We start from the raw sequence: 14,626 nt of genomic DNA, 5'->3' as shown, positions 1-14,626 counted from the left end.
AAGACCCCCTTGTCCCCTGAAGCTAAGCACATGTTTGCCCAAACAAAATCAGGCTTCTGTTAGCAATGTAGATGGTGGATTGGCTGCATGATAAGCAACAAACAGTGCTACCCCCCACTCTTAAACTAATAAATATTTCTCCTACTACATCTTTAACCATAACAAGGAAGCAAAATGTGTAATTGACCCAATACTATTGGCAGAGACTCAACTACAAGGATTGGATTTCTAGTAAAGATGGTCTCATGGGAATCTCTAGTTAACTTGAGCCACCAAAGTGGGTGAAAGTGCAGAAAGGCATTGTTATTTTTCAAACATTAAGTTGAATGTTAAATTGGACATGAAAATCCTTCATCATATAAATCCCCAAGGCCATCTCTAAGGTCATTTTGTGAATATCATATCAGAAATGAGATCTCTTGTAGTTTCCTTGGATGTAAGATCTTTGTGGAAACAAAGAACTCCACACTAAAGATTATCATAAAGATTGAAGAGTATTCTTCACTTAAGTGGATTATCAAGCAAAGCTACGGCCTCACGTAATTCTAATCGGAGTGTGTCCACAGTTGATGAGCCGCAAATTTGGAGGTGCTCAGCCAATCTTTTGGGAAATATCCATTGAGCAGACTTGGAACATACAAATAAGAATATTATTATTTGTTTTTCTTTGAAACTTATCTCATTCCAAAAGGGATTCTAGTAGCATACAACACAAAATATAAAATAAAATAAATTGTCTCTATAATAAGAATTTTTCTCCCCCAATTTTTTCTAACCAAAGTGAAGAAATTGGATAGGAAGGAAAAAATAAGATGAAGCTAAGGTTAATGCCTAAAATTCATGATATAAGGTTACATACTGTTTTTAGAGCTGACTTTCAAATTTAACACAACTGCCAACAGCCCCATCACAGATAGAATACGATGAATTTACACAATGCCACTATTACTAAGGAAAATATTCTCCTCAGGCTCGCATATATACATAGGTACACACACACATATAGGCATTGAGATATCTAAACAAACAAACAAACAAACAAAACAAGCTTTCAAAACCATCTCCACAATAAATAGTTAAATAGGGCTACTTCTCATTACAGTCTTCAACATATGTCAAAGCACATTTCCATAAACATCATGCTACAGATGCCTACAAGATGGGGCACAGGTACATAGCTCTTTGAGGATCTGGTTTAACACAAAAATAAAATTTAGAGACGATGGAGGTCTGCAATCAGCAAGAAGCAAATGAGAGATTAGTACATTTTCTTTAACTGCTACAAATTATCTTTTAATTGAAGTATAGTTGATTTACAATGTTGTGTTAGTTTCAGGTGTACAGCAAAGTACACACACACACACACACACACACACATATATATATAGAGAGAGAGGTGTACAGTGATTCAGTTATATATGTATATACATATGTGTGTGTGTATATATATATATATATATATATAAATTAGTACATTCTAATATCACCAAAGGACAAGTTTGACGAGAAAAAGTAAAATAAATCTTACATTTTTTTCTTTTTTTTCTCTTTTTTTGCCACACTGTGCATACGGGATCTTAGTCCCTTTACCAGGGATCAAACCCGTGCCCTCTGCAAGTGGAAGTGCAGACTCTTAACCACTGGACCGCCAGGGAAGGCCCAAGTCTGTAAATATTTTGGGAAATAATTGGTACAGAGTGATTTCTTTTTTCTTTTTTTTTTTTTTTTGCCACGACACTCGGCTTGCGGGATCTTAGTTCCCCAACCAGGGATTGAACCCGAGTCCTCGGCAGTGAAAGCACAGAGTCCTCACCACTGGACCGCCAAGGAATTCCCTGAATTTTAATAAGAATATCTCACAACCATAGATGGTTGAGGGTAGGAGGGCAGAGAATAAAGGTTTTTTTTAATTTATTTATTTATATTTATTTTTTTTGCTGCTTTAGGTCTTCGTTGCTGCACGCAGGCTTTCTCTAGTTGCGGGCGAGCGGGGGCTACTCTTCGTTGCGGTGCGCGGGCTTCTCATTGCGGTGGCTTCTCTTGTTGCAGAGCACAGGCTCTAGAGCGCAGGCTCAGTAGTTGTGGCGCACAGGCTTAGTTGCTCCGTGGCATGTGGGATCTTCCCAGATCAGGGCTCGGACCCCGTGCCCCCGGCATTAGCAGGCACATTCTTAACCACTGAGCCAACAGGGAAGCCTGAGAATAAAGTTTGTAAGACTAGACTTTTAACATTCCTACATGAGAATTCAAAGCATCCCAGGTTAATAATAGAAGTAAATACTAGAAGTAAACAGTTGTGTAAAAGCCTGATAAATAAAAAACTTTGGAAAAACAGATTAGTTAAGGTTACCTTCTAACAGAATTCAAAAGGAAACAAAAAGTTGAAAGAACCTCACATAAAATCCCTAAATCGAAAGGGAGAGAACAAATGAAAATTTAAATAAATTTAAAAGGAAATGGGATATGGTAAAATTTCACCAATTTAAGCATTAAATGTAAAGAGGCTGAACTCTGCTCTTAAAAAAGGCAGTTAAAAAAAAAAAAGGCAGTTCATTGACCGTTAAAAGAGCAAAATCTAACAATTTGTTGCTTACGTGAGACACACAAACCAAAAAAAATCGACAGAGCCCCAGTGTAAGAGGATATTCTTATGTGAACAGAAGAAAAGCTGGGATTACTGTTTTGGTAGCAGATAAAGCAGATGTCATAGCAAAAGGCAGTACAATAAGTAAGGTCATTACATAATGGCCAAATGTACATTAAATTATGAAAATTGAAAAATACCGAAGGTATGTGTTACGGAAACCACTGCAACAAAGTCAGGGAAAGAAAATGGACAAAAAGGCAAGAAGAAATAAAAAACAAATATTATTTTAATTGGAACCCTCAACATTCCATTTCAGGAAGTAATAGACAAAGAATATATTGGAAAATACTATATGATTGAATAACTCATTCGATAAAAATCTTGGTGGGGTGTTCACTACGTTCCAGGGCCTCTGTAATCCATGCTAGAAGACAATCCCATAAACAATATGAGTTTAACAGACATGTGGGGAAACTAAAGATGGGACAGGTTCATATGGTCTTTTCTCAAATGTACATAAATCATACCATTCGCAAACAAACATACGAAAAACTATGATTCTATATTGGACCACAAAGACTCATTCTTTCATTGATTTAGCACACAGTAATGAGTTTATTGAACTTACTAGGTTTGGTATTTGCAGAAAGGCAGAAATACGGTCCACCAAATAGTCAAACCACAAGGCATTAAAATTTTTAAAAATAACAAAAACAAAATGCCGATCACATAGGAATGCTATGTGACACATTTAAATGCTCTCTTTGGAAGTGCTTGAGTTACACAGGAAATCCAGAGCATATGTAGGGGACATCTGTTGTTTTTGTCCTGCCCCAATTCTCCCTTCTGCTAACAGAGGTCGTCTCTTTCTCTGGGGAGCTTCCCCTCCCCAACTCTGCATGACTTCGGTGGAACTGTCAACCCCTGATTCTGATGAGGAGGTGACCCAAGCAGCCAGAGTAACTCATTCTTCTGAAGATAAGTGATTGTCCTAATGGGCATGTGATCCACACGGGTGAATCAAGAGCCCTTTTCAAAGTCTGATATGAACATTGGGGGAGAGAGAGTCATGGTAAATTCTCCAAGATTCTGAGGGTTAAGGAGAACATAAACCTTGTGACGCTCATGACCATCTCAATTGCCTTGTGGAGATAGTCTACCTGAGACTGAAACCTACACAAAGAAAAGAATGAAGATACGGGAGTGAGAGGGCCAGAATCCTAATGATATTACTTTGATCCCTGGATCCAGCCGTGCCAGAAGCACGTCCAGTTGCTCCCCCTCTTTTTAAAAAAAATTGTGGTAAAATATATAGAACATAAAATTTAACATTTTAAACCTTTTTAAGAGGAGTGGCGTTAAGTATACTCACATTGGTGTGCAACCATCAGCGCTATCCTTCTCCAGAACTTTTCCATCATCCCAAACTGAAATTCTATACCCATTAAATAACAACTCCCCTTTCCCCCTCCTCCCAAGAAATTCCCTATGAGGCTTAAACTGTTTCTAGTTCAATTTCTGTACCTTTTAATTAAAAGAGTCGACTAATGCAACTCTGTAAGAGAATATTTTTAAGCAATTAAAACATTATACAAAATATACAATTATTACATATAACAAGAACTATAAAATTATTCAAACTCTTGACACAGTAATCTTATTCTGGGAAGTATAACCCAAAGAACCCTCCGCCACACACACACACACACACACACACACACACACACACACACACACAAAACCTATATTGAACAAAAAGCATTCAGGCTATTGATAATAGTGAATTATGAAAACAACACGATATACAGCAGTATGGGTGACAACTACGCAAAATTTTAATGACATATGTGGACCATGTAAAAACAAGAAAATGTTCATATAAAATAATCTAAAGTGGAAAAAGCAATTAAAATAGCAAGCATGCATTGATGGTAAGTGTAAAGGAATGAAAGGCTTGAATACACACTTCCCAAAAGCCCATGTAAAGTTGCTCAACTTCATTAATTACCAGGGAATTACAAATGAAAACCATAATGTGATACCACTTCACACCTACCAGAATGGCTCAAAAGACAATACCAAGTGTTGGTAAGGATATAGAATAAGTGAACTCTCATACACTGTTGCTGGGAGTGTAAATTGGTACCGTCAAATTGGAAAACCATTAGGCAGTATCTATTCCGCTCCTGGGTGTATACCCAAGAGAAATTCATGTACTAGAATGTTCAGAGCAGCACCATTCCTAATAGCCCCAAACTAAAAACTACTAGAACACACCTCAGCAATAGAACGGATCCGTAAATTGTGGATATTCACACAATGGGATACCATATATAGTGGTCTGCAACCTATAACCTGCAGGCCAAATCCAGCTTGCTGCTTGTTTTTGAAAGTTTTACTGGGACACAGTCGCGCTCATTTGTTTATATTCTGTCTAAGGCTCTTTTCACCAGCATCAGAAACTATAGTAGTTGCAACAGAAACTATATGGCTCACAAACTTAAAATCTTTACTCTCTGGTCCAGCACAGAAAAAGTTGGCTCTATAGCAACAGGAATGAACCGCCAGTACACATGACAAATGAATGAATCTCACAAACAGATTGTTGAGCAAAAACAACACCAGACCCAAAGAGCACATGTTGTATGATTCCATTTACATAAAGTACAAAACCAGGCAAAACTCTTCTACACTGTTAGCAATCAGGATGGTGGTTATCTTTGGGGAGGTAGTGTCTGAAATAGGGCATGAAAGGGGGTTCTGAAGCTATGGTCACATTCTGTTTCTCGTTCTGGATGCTGTTTGTGAATATTCATCCAGCTCTGCACTTATGATTTATGAGCTTTTCATAACCTATTGTAAGTACAGAGCTGGGTGTATATTATGCATTCACCATAATGCATACATTTTAAAAGTATAAAAAGACCATTACTGAAATTTTAAAAATTGGGAAAAACTACATGCACTAAATGTACTATCTCAGATTGGATCCTGGAACAACAACAACAAAATAATATTAGTGGAAAAACTGGGGAAATCCAAGCAAAGTCTGTAGTTTAGTTAATAGTAATGTACCAGTGTTGGTTCCTTCATTCTGGCTAACGTACCATGTACATTATGTAAGATGCTAACATTAGGGCAAGCTTGGTGAGGGGTGCATAGGAACTCGGTACCAGCTTTACAACTTTTCTGTAAATCTAAAGTTATTTCAAAAGAAGCACAGGGAGATCAGCTCGGTGCTTTGTGACCACCTAGAGGGGTGGGATAGGGAGGGTGGGAGGGAGGGAGACGCAAAAGGGAAGAAATATGGGGATATATGTGTATGTATAGCTGATTCACTTTGTTATAAAGCAGAAACTAACACACCATTGTAAAGCAATTATACTCCAATAAAGATGTTAAAAAAAGAAAAAGAAAAAACTTTTCAAAAAAAGTTTTTTGAAAAAACTATAGAGCTAGCAGCAGTTCACAAATGTTTTGGTTGCAGGACCCCTCTACACTCTTAAAATTTACTGAAGACCTCAAAGACTTGTTGTTTGTGTGGGTTACATCTATCAGTATTTACTGTATTAGGAATTAAAACAGAAAATTTAAAAATATGTATTCATTTAAAATAAGAATAAGAAACCCATTACATATGAACATAAATCATATTCTTTTATGAAAAATAACTATATTTGCCAAAATAAAAAAAAAAATTAGCCAGAAGAGTGGCATTGTTTTACATGTTTGCAAATCTCTCAGCTTTTATGCTTAAAGAAGACAGCTGGATTCTCCAAGTGCTTCTCCCCTCAATCTTTTGTGTTAGCAAACATAAAACACTACAGTACATTAGGGAGAGAATGACAGTGACAAATGCAAACACTGCCTTAGTATTATTATGAAAGTAGTTTTAAATAGGCAGGACCCCTGTACTACACTATATAGGAATGGATTAAACAATAAGGTGGTTTTTCATTTGATTCCTTGTTCAGTAAAATTGCTTCAACTAGATGATTTTTTTGATGCTAAAAACAAAGTCTCCTGCAGGAAGCTAATTAAGCATCGCTGCCAAGAGGCCAGCAGCTCCTGTCTGAGCCTGTGTTTCTGCATCTTTCCTGCAACAGAATGAGGCTCCTGCCCGGGTTGCCAAGGACGCACTGTACCCGCTGGAAAGCCCTGCTCACCACGGAGGCTCCAGCAGATGTCCATAGAGGGTTTTTTAATGCCGTGCTAAGCGGCTGGTACCGAGGTCACGCATGAGAGGGGAGGTGCAGCCTGCTCGGGATTTATTCGGGGGCTCACACCAGGGACCTAGCCTCTCAGGGCTGCGGTGCATGAACGTGCCCGGGCTTGCACACCACCTGGAACGGCTGCCAACAGGGCACCGCTGGCCAGCACCGTCCTGGCCCAGCGCTGCCTTCTTTCTGTTTGTTTATTCTTTATATCAAGTAGATGTGATTTTGCACTTTTTAATTGAAGTACAGCCTGGATATGGAAAAGTGCGCCTATGATAAGATAGAGTTTCATGAATTTCCACAAACAGCACAGCCGTGCAGCCCTTACCCCAGAAGCCCGCCCCTCCCCCAGCCCATCCCCAGACAAAACTCAAGCACCTTGCCGGATAGCCACTCTCCTAACTTCTACCACCATAAATTCGTTTTGCCAGTTTCTATACATAAACGGAATCAACTGTACCTGTTCTTCTGTGTGTAGCTTCTTTTGCTCAGGGTCTTATCTGTATGAGTATCTGTCTTATGACCTTAAGTGTAGTTCATTCATTTCCACTACAGGATAGTAAGTATTCCATTGCATGACTATACTGCAATTGTTTATCCATCCTCCGTGGACATCTGGGCCATTTCAAGTTTGGGGCTACTATGAATAAGGCAGCCATGAACATTCTTGTAGGAATCTTTTTGTGGAAACATTAGCTAGTTTTAAATTTAAACTTACCATGTTTTTATTTTTTTAAACACAACAGTACAGGTTATAAATGAATGAGATCACTCTTTTGGCACTTGGTGTTTTTTTCACTTAATTATCATGGAGATCGTATTAGTCATGATGGGCTGGAATATGCTGAAGTGATGAAAAGTATTCACAGTCTCAGTGGTTGAAATGTTTATTTCCCCCTCCTACTACCTGTCTAAGCTGGGTAGATAAGATATTCATGTTCATCATAGTCGCTCAGAGACCCAGGTCCCATCCCAACATGTGTGTCCAGTCATTGGGGCAGGGAGAAGGGGATGTCACACACCAACACTCAAGGTGTTGGCCCAGAAGGGACATATGTCATTTTTGCTTGGTTATCATCAGCCACACCTATCTTCAAAGAGGGTGGGAAAATGCAATCCTACCCTGTGTGGGGAGAGAGAACAGAGGCAGAACATTTGGGAACATCTTTAGTGACTACCATGGAGATCTTTCCACATCAGGACCCACAGATCTACCTCATTCAACCACAGTAAAGATGTACTGCAAATGACTTAACCAATGCCACTCCTCGGACAATACAAGCCATGTAACAATGAATGTTCTCTCACATTTATCTTTACTCACTTGTTTCAGTATATCTGTAGGATAAATTCCTTGAAGTAGAATTGCTGGCTCAAAGAGTTTGTGCATTTTTACTTTATCTTTGCTGTGTTGGGTCTTCGTTTCTGTGCGAGGGCTTTCTCCAGTTGCAGCAAGCGGGGGCCACTCTTCATCACGGTGCGCAGGCCTCCCACTATCGCGGCCTCGCTTGTTGCAGTGCACAGGCTCCAGACGCGCAAGCTCAGTAGTCGTGGCTCACGGGCCTAGTTGCTCCGCGGCATGTGGGATCCTCCCAGACCAGGGCTTAAACCCGTGGACCCTGCACTAACAGGCAGATCCTCAACCACTGTGCCACCAGGGAAGCCCTGTGCATTTTTAAACTGTACTAAATATTGCCAAATTGCTAGGTCTTGCTAAATTATCTCCTGAAGGAATTGCCAATTTGCACTCAGACCAAGAGAGAATGAGAATTTCTGTTTCCACCAAGTCCTGGTTCTATCTAACTTTTAAATCGTTGACCATTAGATAGGCTAATATTGTCATTTTAATTTGTGTTTATTTAATTAGGAATTACATTGAGCATCTTATCATATGTCTATTAGTCACTTATATTTCTCTTTCTGTAAATTACCCATTCCTGACCTTTGCCCATTTTCTGTTGGGTAACTAGTCTTTGTTCTCATTGATTAGTAAGAGCTCTTTGTATATTCAGGAAATTAGCCTATAGTCTGCCATGTGTATTTCAAAGGTTTTTTTTTGGTATGTATCTATCTTTTGTCGTTATGGTATTTTTGTTTACACAGACATTTAAAATTTCATATTGATCAAAACTACCAGTTTTGGGACTTCCCTGGTGGCGCAGTGGTTAAGAATCCACCTGTCAGTGCAGGGGACACGGGTTCGAGCCCTGGTCCGAGAAGATCCCACATGCCACGGAGCAACTAAGCCCGTGCGCCACAACTACTGAGCCCGCACTCTAGAGCCCGCGAGCCACAACTACTGAGCCTGTGCGCCTAGAGCCCGCGCTCTGCAACGAGAAGCCACTGCAATGAGAAGCCCACGCACCGCAATGAAGAATAGCCCCTGCTCGCCCGCAACTAGAGAAAGCCCGCGTGCAGCAACAGAGAACCAATGTAGCCAAAAACAAATAAATAAATACATAAAAATTTTTTTAAAACTACCAGTTTTTTTGTTTTGTGAATTCTGGGTTTAGGAACTTGTTTTAAATGGCTTTTCCCAATGAAAATATTTTTTTTAAATCACCCATGTTTCTTTCTAAAACTTTTATATTCCTTCACTCTTGGAGGATCTTCCTCTCTTCAAAGGACAGGATTGGTGTTACTAAAAATCTGTTTCTTGCAGAAAGTGGGCGGATTAAATATTGAACTGAACTCTTATTTTGCACTTCAGCTGCCCCTGCCCTCCCCCCCCACACACACACACACATGCATGTTGGGCTCTGAAACCCTTTTCCTAAATTCACTCAATTCTTTCTCCAGGAAAATATCATTAACTGGCCTAATTACAGATATTCACTCAGAAGAAATCGATCTGGGTCAGCAGGAGCTGTTTCTGCCTCCTTTCCAAATCTTGTTTCCTGCACACAGATACCATAACTATAGGACTGAGTTGAGCTGACGGAACCACCACAAAACTGGCAAGATAAAAGGAAGATCAAAAAAATGGAGTGGCTACTTTGCATTCCCTTTTTCCTAGGATTGAGAACTTCAGAAATCCACAAACTAAACACCTACGATACCTAAATTTAAAGTAAAAGAAGCAAGAGTGAGTGGAACTGTATATTCTCATATGTACATAAAAATGACACAGCTTTCTGGCTTAAACTTGAACAACAGTTTGCTCATTGAATTAGGTAAGATTCTTCATTTCTGTTTTCATTCATTTGTCTCTTAAGCACAGACTTCCAATACATACAATGAATCCTATCTGGATGTTTATTTCATCTCCATATTTTGGGAATCTAAAACCTAGAGTATTCCTAGGAAAATCCTTGTATATATGCACGAGGATATGTGTGCAAAAATAGTCTTGGTAGCATTGTTTATAAATGCTCCAAACTGGAAACACCCCAAGTGTTCACCAACAGCAGAAAGAATACATAAGTTGTGTAATATTCATACCATGGAATACTATACAGCAGTGGGAGTGAACAAATAGAGCCACATGCCACAAGAGAGTGTTCCGAGCCCCGGTCCGAGCCATGGCCGCTGAGCCTGAGCGTCCGGAGCCTGTGCTCCGCAACGGGAGAGGCCACAACAGTGAGAGGCCCGTGTACTGCAAAAAAAAAAAACATGTTCTATTCTCCTATCTTGACAAATACACCCTCACAATGACAAAGTTGATAAATATATATGTAAAGCTATGATATTTTCTTTTCTGTTTCATGTCTTTATTGACCAGAGAGAAAAAAAAAAAAGGGTCACAGCATTTCAGACTTTATTCAAACACATAAACGGTAACAAAGGGCACCCACAAGTGACAGGCACGGTCCCTAAGGCCTGGCTCAAAGGCCATGCTGGAGGTGTGGATGACTTCTCAGCCCTACTCCCTCAGCATCTCTGTCCCTTCCTCCTCTGCACCTCACGGACACCCCTGAGATCAGTTAAAATTGGGCAGAAACTAAGTTACTCTAGAGGAGGTTGGGCCCTGACTCACTGCCAAGAAAGCGCAGGTTCTGAGGAGAAGATGGAAGTGGGCTTCGGGGTCGTCGCTCAGGAGACACCAGGCTGCTCCCTGGGTCTCGCCTGCATCACCCACGGCCTCAGACCTGGGCAGGGAAGGAAGCAGGGAGACACTCCCCACGTGGCAGCCCTGGGCAGCTGGAGAGCGTGGGTCACTGGTCATGTGATACCCCCCAGCCCATGGCCAGACCTCTGCCTGAAGTTACTCCCCCGGAGGAAGAAGGCTTTCAAGAAAAAAACACCAACTAGGTTCAAAATACTTTTCCAGAAACCTTAAGAAATGAATCACTCTCAGATTCCTGGAGCATTGGAACAACGGAAATTGTCATGGGGTTGCTGGGAGGAGGGAAACTTGGTGAAAGGCAGCCCTCTAGTTCCTTAGTTCACTTAGCAAGGGGCTCAGCGGTCTTTTCGCAGGCTGCACCGTGGACCTCTGAGAAGCATGATGAAAGAAACAATGCATCCTGAGGGGCTGGCCCACGCCTCCTTCTTGCTGGCTTGGGACCAGAGGCGGATCATCAGGTGAGCCCCAGAAAGCAAATCTGATTGGGCACGAGGCCCCAGATGCAGCTGCTTTCCCTCCTTTCAGTCCGACGGTTCTTATTCAGATCGGCCAAAGAGCACCTCGCCCACAGTTCTGTCCTACTTAGGGCAGCTTTTCCTTGACTCACTCAAAATCTTTTCTTTTTTTTCCCTGAAAGATGACAGGATGGACATCTGTCACCTTTCTGAAGGCATGACTGTTTTTATTGTAGGTAGAATTTCCTCTAACATTTTACAACTGTAAAAATCCTGGGCTCGGGCCAGACTTCCGAGGTGCTGACGTGCACATTCGCGTTTGTGCGCAGACACGGCGTGTCAGCAGACGCCCTGGATACACACTTCTACCCTACTCTACAAAGACACATGAGGGCAACGTGCGAATCCTGGAGAAGGGTTAGGCCACCTGGGCTGGGGCAGGTCACAAGCTCAGACGACATTTGGCTTAGTCGCTAGTCATTTCCAAAACACCATGACCCCAGACCCACGCAGTAAGCAGCTGAGCTGTGGAGCAGAGAGAACCTCAGCTTTGAAGGTGCCCAGGAGCCATGGGCTTGAGGGGGCTCTAATGGATGGAGCATTCCCCACGGGCACCTCCCCCTCCTCCAGACCATCTGCCACCCTAAGAAAGTCACCCAGGGAAAAGTCAGGATTCTCTGGCCCCTTTGCGTTCCATGACTGCTCATCGAGACTCAAAAGCTTAGAGAGTCCAGTTACGAGCTCTGAGGGCACAGCCCAAAGGAGGGCTTTCCTCCTCTGGGTCCAACAGCGTTTGATCCTCGACGCCTTGGCACTCCTCAGAAAGAAGTGGTGGTGAGGGCTAGGTCAGAGATGGGGGAGTCCTCAGACTGCCCAGCAAACCCACACACACTATGGGGTACGGTGGGGCGGGGGTGGGGGCTCACTGACGCCGCCCAGGTCAGAAACCAAGAAGAGACACAAATATCGCACTTTGGGTCAAGGCATTTCCAAGAGACGATCACAAAAATGATACCACTTTTGGATACTACAACATAACATATTTGGCAACTTTCAAAGAAAACAGCCGTCCGCACCCCAAGCCATCGAGGGTCTAAAGTCCCTTTACCCTCAGCCCCATTTCAAAAAGTCAGGGAAGGAAGATGGGCCAATGCAGGGCAAGAAAAGACTGCAGAAGCAGTTACATCAACTACCTAAAGCGCCTGTCTGTCTCACTCGGTGCAGGATGCCGACTGCCTCAAACCTCTTCTTGGGGAGAAAGCAAGCTATCTGGGGGGGGCCAGGCTGCTGGAGACAAACGACGCAAAGCTGAACATGGTAGCAGCTGGGTGCCCCGAATCCAGAGCTGCGATCCCCAGTCTCCAACCACAACCAAGGACACCCTATCCTCCCCCTCCTCCAAGAGGCTTTGTTCATAGGAATGTGGGGTACTCTGGCAACTCTACCCAAACCTCAGTTCAACAACCTGAAGCTAGAACCCTTTGCATCTGCTGCATTATTTTGGGGTGCATGAGCAGGGAAAGATGGTGTTACAGGGCTTCCCTGGTGGCGCAGTGGTTGAGAGTCCACCTGCCGATGCAGGGGACACGGGTTCATGCCCCGGTCCGGGAAGACCCCACGTGCCGCGGAGCGGCTGGTCCCGTGAGCCATGGCCGCTGAGCCTGTGCGTCCGGAGCCTGTGCTCCGCAACGGGAGAGGCCACAACAGTGAGAGGCCCGCGTACCGCAAAAAAAAAAAAAAAAAAAAAAAAAAAGATGATGTTACAAAGCGGCTGCCAACGTCCGACATGGCCCACTCAGGTGGAAACATGGCACAGCGCAAGGAAAAACCTCTTCGTTTGCTCCAGCTTCCTTGAAGCACAGCATATGTGCAAAGACCTAGGCCTTCCTCTTCCCCTCCCCCTAGCCCTAGATCAGCTCCAGCTGGGAACCCGGCACAGCTGCTCTTGTAAAGATTTGTTATAACACTGGCTAAGAAAACAGAAGCAGGTTCTGAAAAGGTATTCTGCAGGCGGAAGCAGCCTCTGTCTTCCAGTTCCTGTGTGTGTGTTGGGGCGGGGGGGGGTGGCTGGGGTTCCTCTGGTTTTGACCAGAACGCTTCTCCACCGAGGGGGCCAGGCTCAGCTTTGCTTTGCAGTAGTTCGGTTACTGTACAGGAGCAAGATTTAATTTCACAGAGGTGCTCTGCTGGGTTGCTCTCTCGTCGGTTAGGACTCCGGACTTTGCATCCGATATCCTCTCTCCTGAAGAATCTTTGCCTTCTCACTCGGCTCAATGACAATGCCATTGGTAGAATTATTTAATTCTCTGGAGACAACACAGAGGAATTCTGCCTGATCCTCATTTCCATAGTTATAGGAAGATCCGATGCTGACTAGCTCAACCGTCAGACATAGTGGACACCATCTGCGTGAGCTCCTCGTCTTGGCACTGCAGGACTCTGTACACGTGCTTCACGGGGCCCTGTGAAGTTATGTTCTCGTTGTCCCGTACCCTTTCCTTAACAACTCGCGCGAGAGACGCAAGGAGCCACACCTTCTTCTGCCAACTCCTTCGTAATGATGAGCTTCCTAGGGCGGAGGAGTCAGGGTAGTACCAAAGTAGGTAGTGTCCCTGTCAATCAGATAGGCCCCTGTCTCGTCCTTGTCTGAGTCCAGCTCCGGGTCCTCCTGGCAGCAGAGGCGGCAGAGAAAAGACTTGGGCTCCCGGCCTAGGGTCGACCTGGTGGTCCCGAAGTAGGTGCCGCCCACGTTCAGCCGGACCCAGCGGGCGGCTCCACCGCCCCCTGCCCGCGCGGGCGGTCCGGGACCCGGCTCCAGCGGCTGCGCGGCGGCGGTGGGCTGGCGGCCGTGCCCGCGGGGCGTCGGGCCAGCGGGGCGAGGGCTGGGGGGCCCGCGACCCGGGCCGCCCCCGTCGCCCAGCCCACTCCCGCCACCCCCTCCCAGCCCCGCCATCGCCGGGTCCAGTTACAGCTCCGCCATCTTGGGCCGCCGCCGCCGCCGCCGCCGCCGCTGCCCGCGCGCCTATGATATTTTTTGTATGACTGAAATTCAGTAAAACATCAAAGGCTACTGAAGTCCGTTATGTTTGTGTGTGTCTGTATTTTGTGAGTTTGGAGGATTAATAAAATAAAGACATACATAATTCATACATTAGCATATATATATTGCTTAATTTTTATTTTATTGCCTGAGTTTACAAAGTCACAAATTATGCTACTATAATTAAAAATTTCACATAACTTGTGTTCTGTTGATAGTAATTATCTAAAGAATTTTAAACAGAAGATGAGTGTTCGAAAA

General features: G+C 43.5%; 1 pseudogene; it reads right to left on the bottom strand.

Annotated features, from left to right (window-relative positions):
• Positions 1-13,531: 13,531 nt before the first annotated feature.
• LOC136142081 (BTB/POZ domain-containing protein KCTD2 pseudogene) lies at positions 13,532-14,305 on the bottom strand (annotated as a pseudogene).
• Positions 14,306-14,626: the final 321 nt, after the last annotated feature.

The sequence above is a fragment of the Phocoena phocoena genome, chromosome X (genome assembly GCF_963924675.1).
Source record: "Phocoena phocoena chromosome X, mPhoPho1.1, whole genome shotgun sequence".
Classification (NCBI taxonomy): domain Eukaryota; kingdom Metazoa; phylum Chordata; class Mammalia; order Artiodactyla; family Phocoenidae; genus Phocoena; species Phocoena phocoena.
The sequence above is the reverse complement of the archived record's forward strand: the minus strand, read 5'-3'. Positions and strand labels throughout refer to the sequence as shown.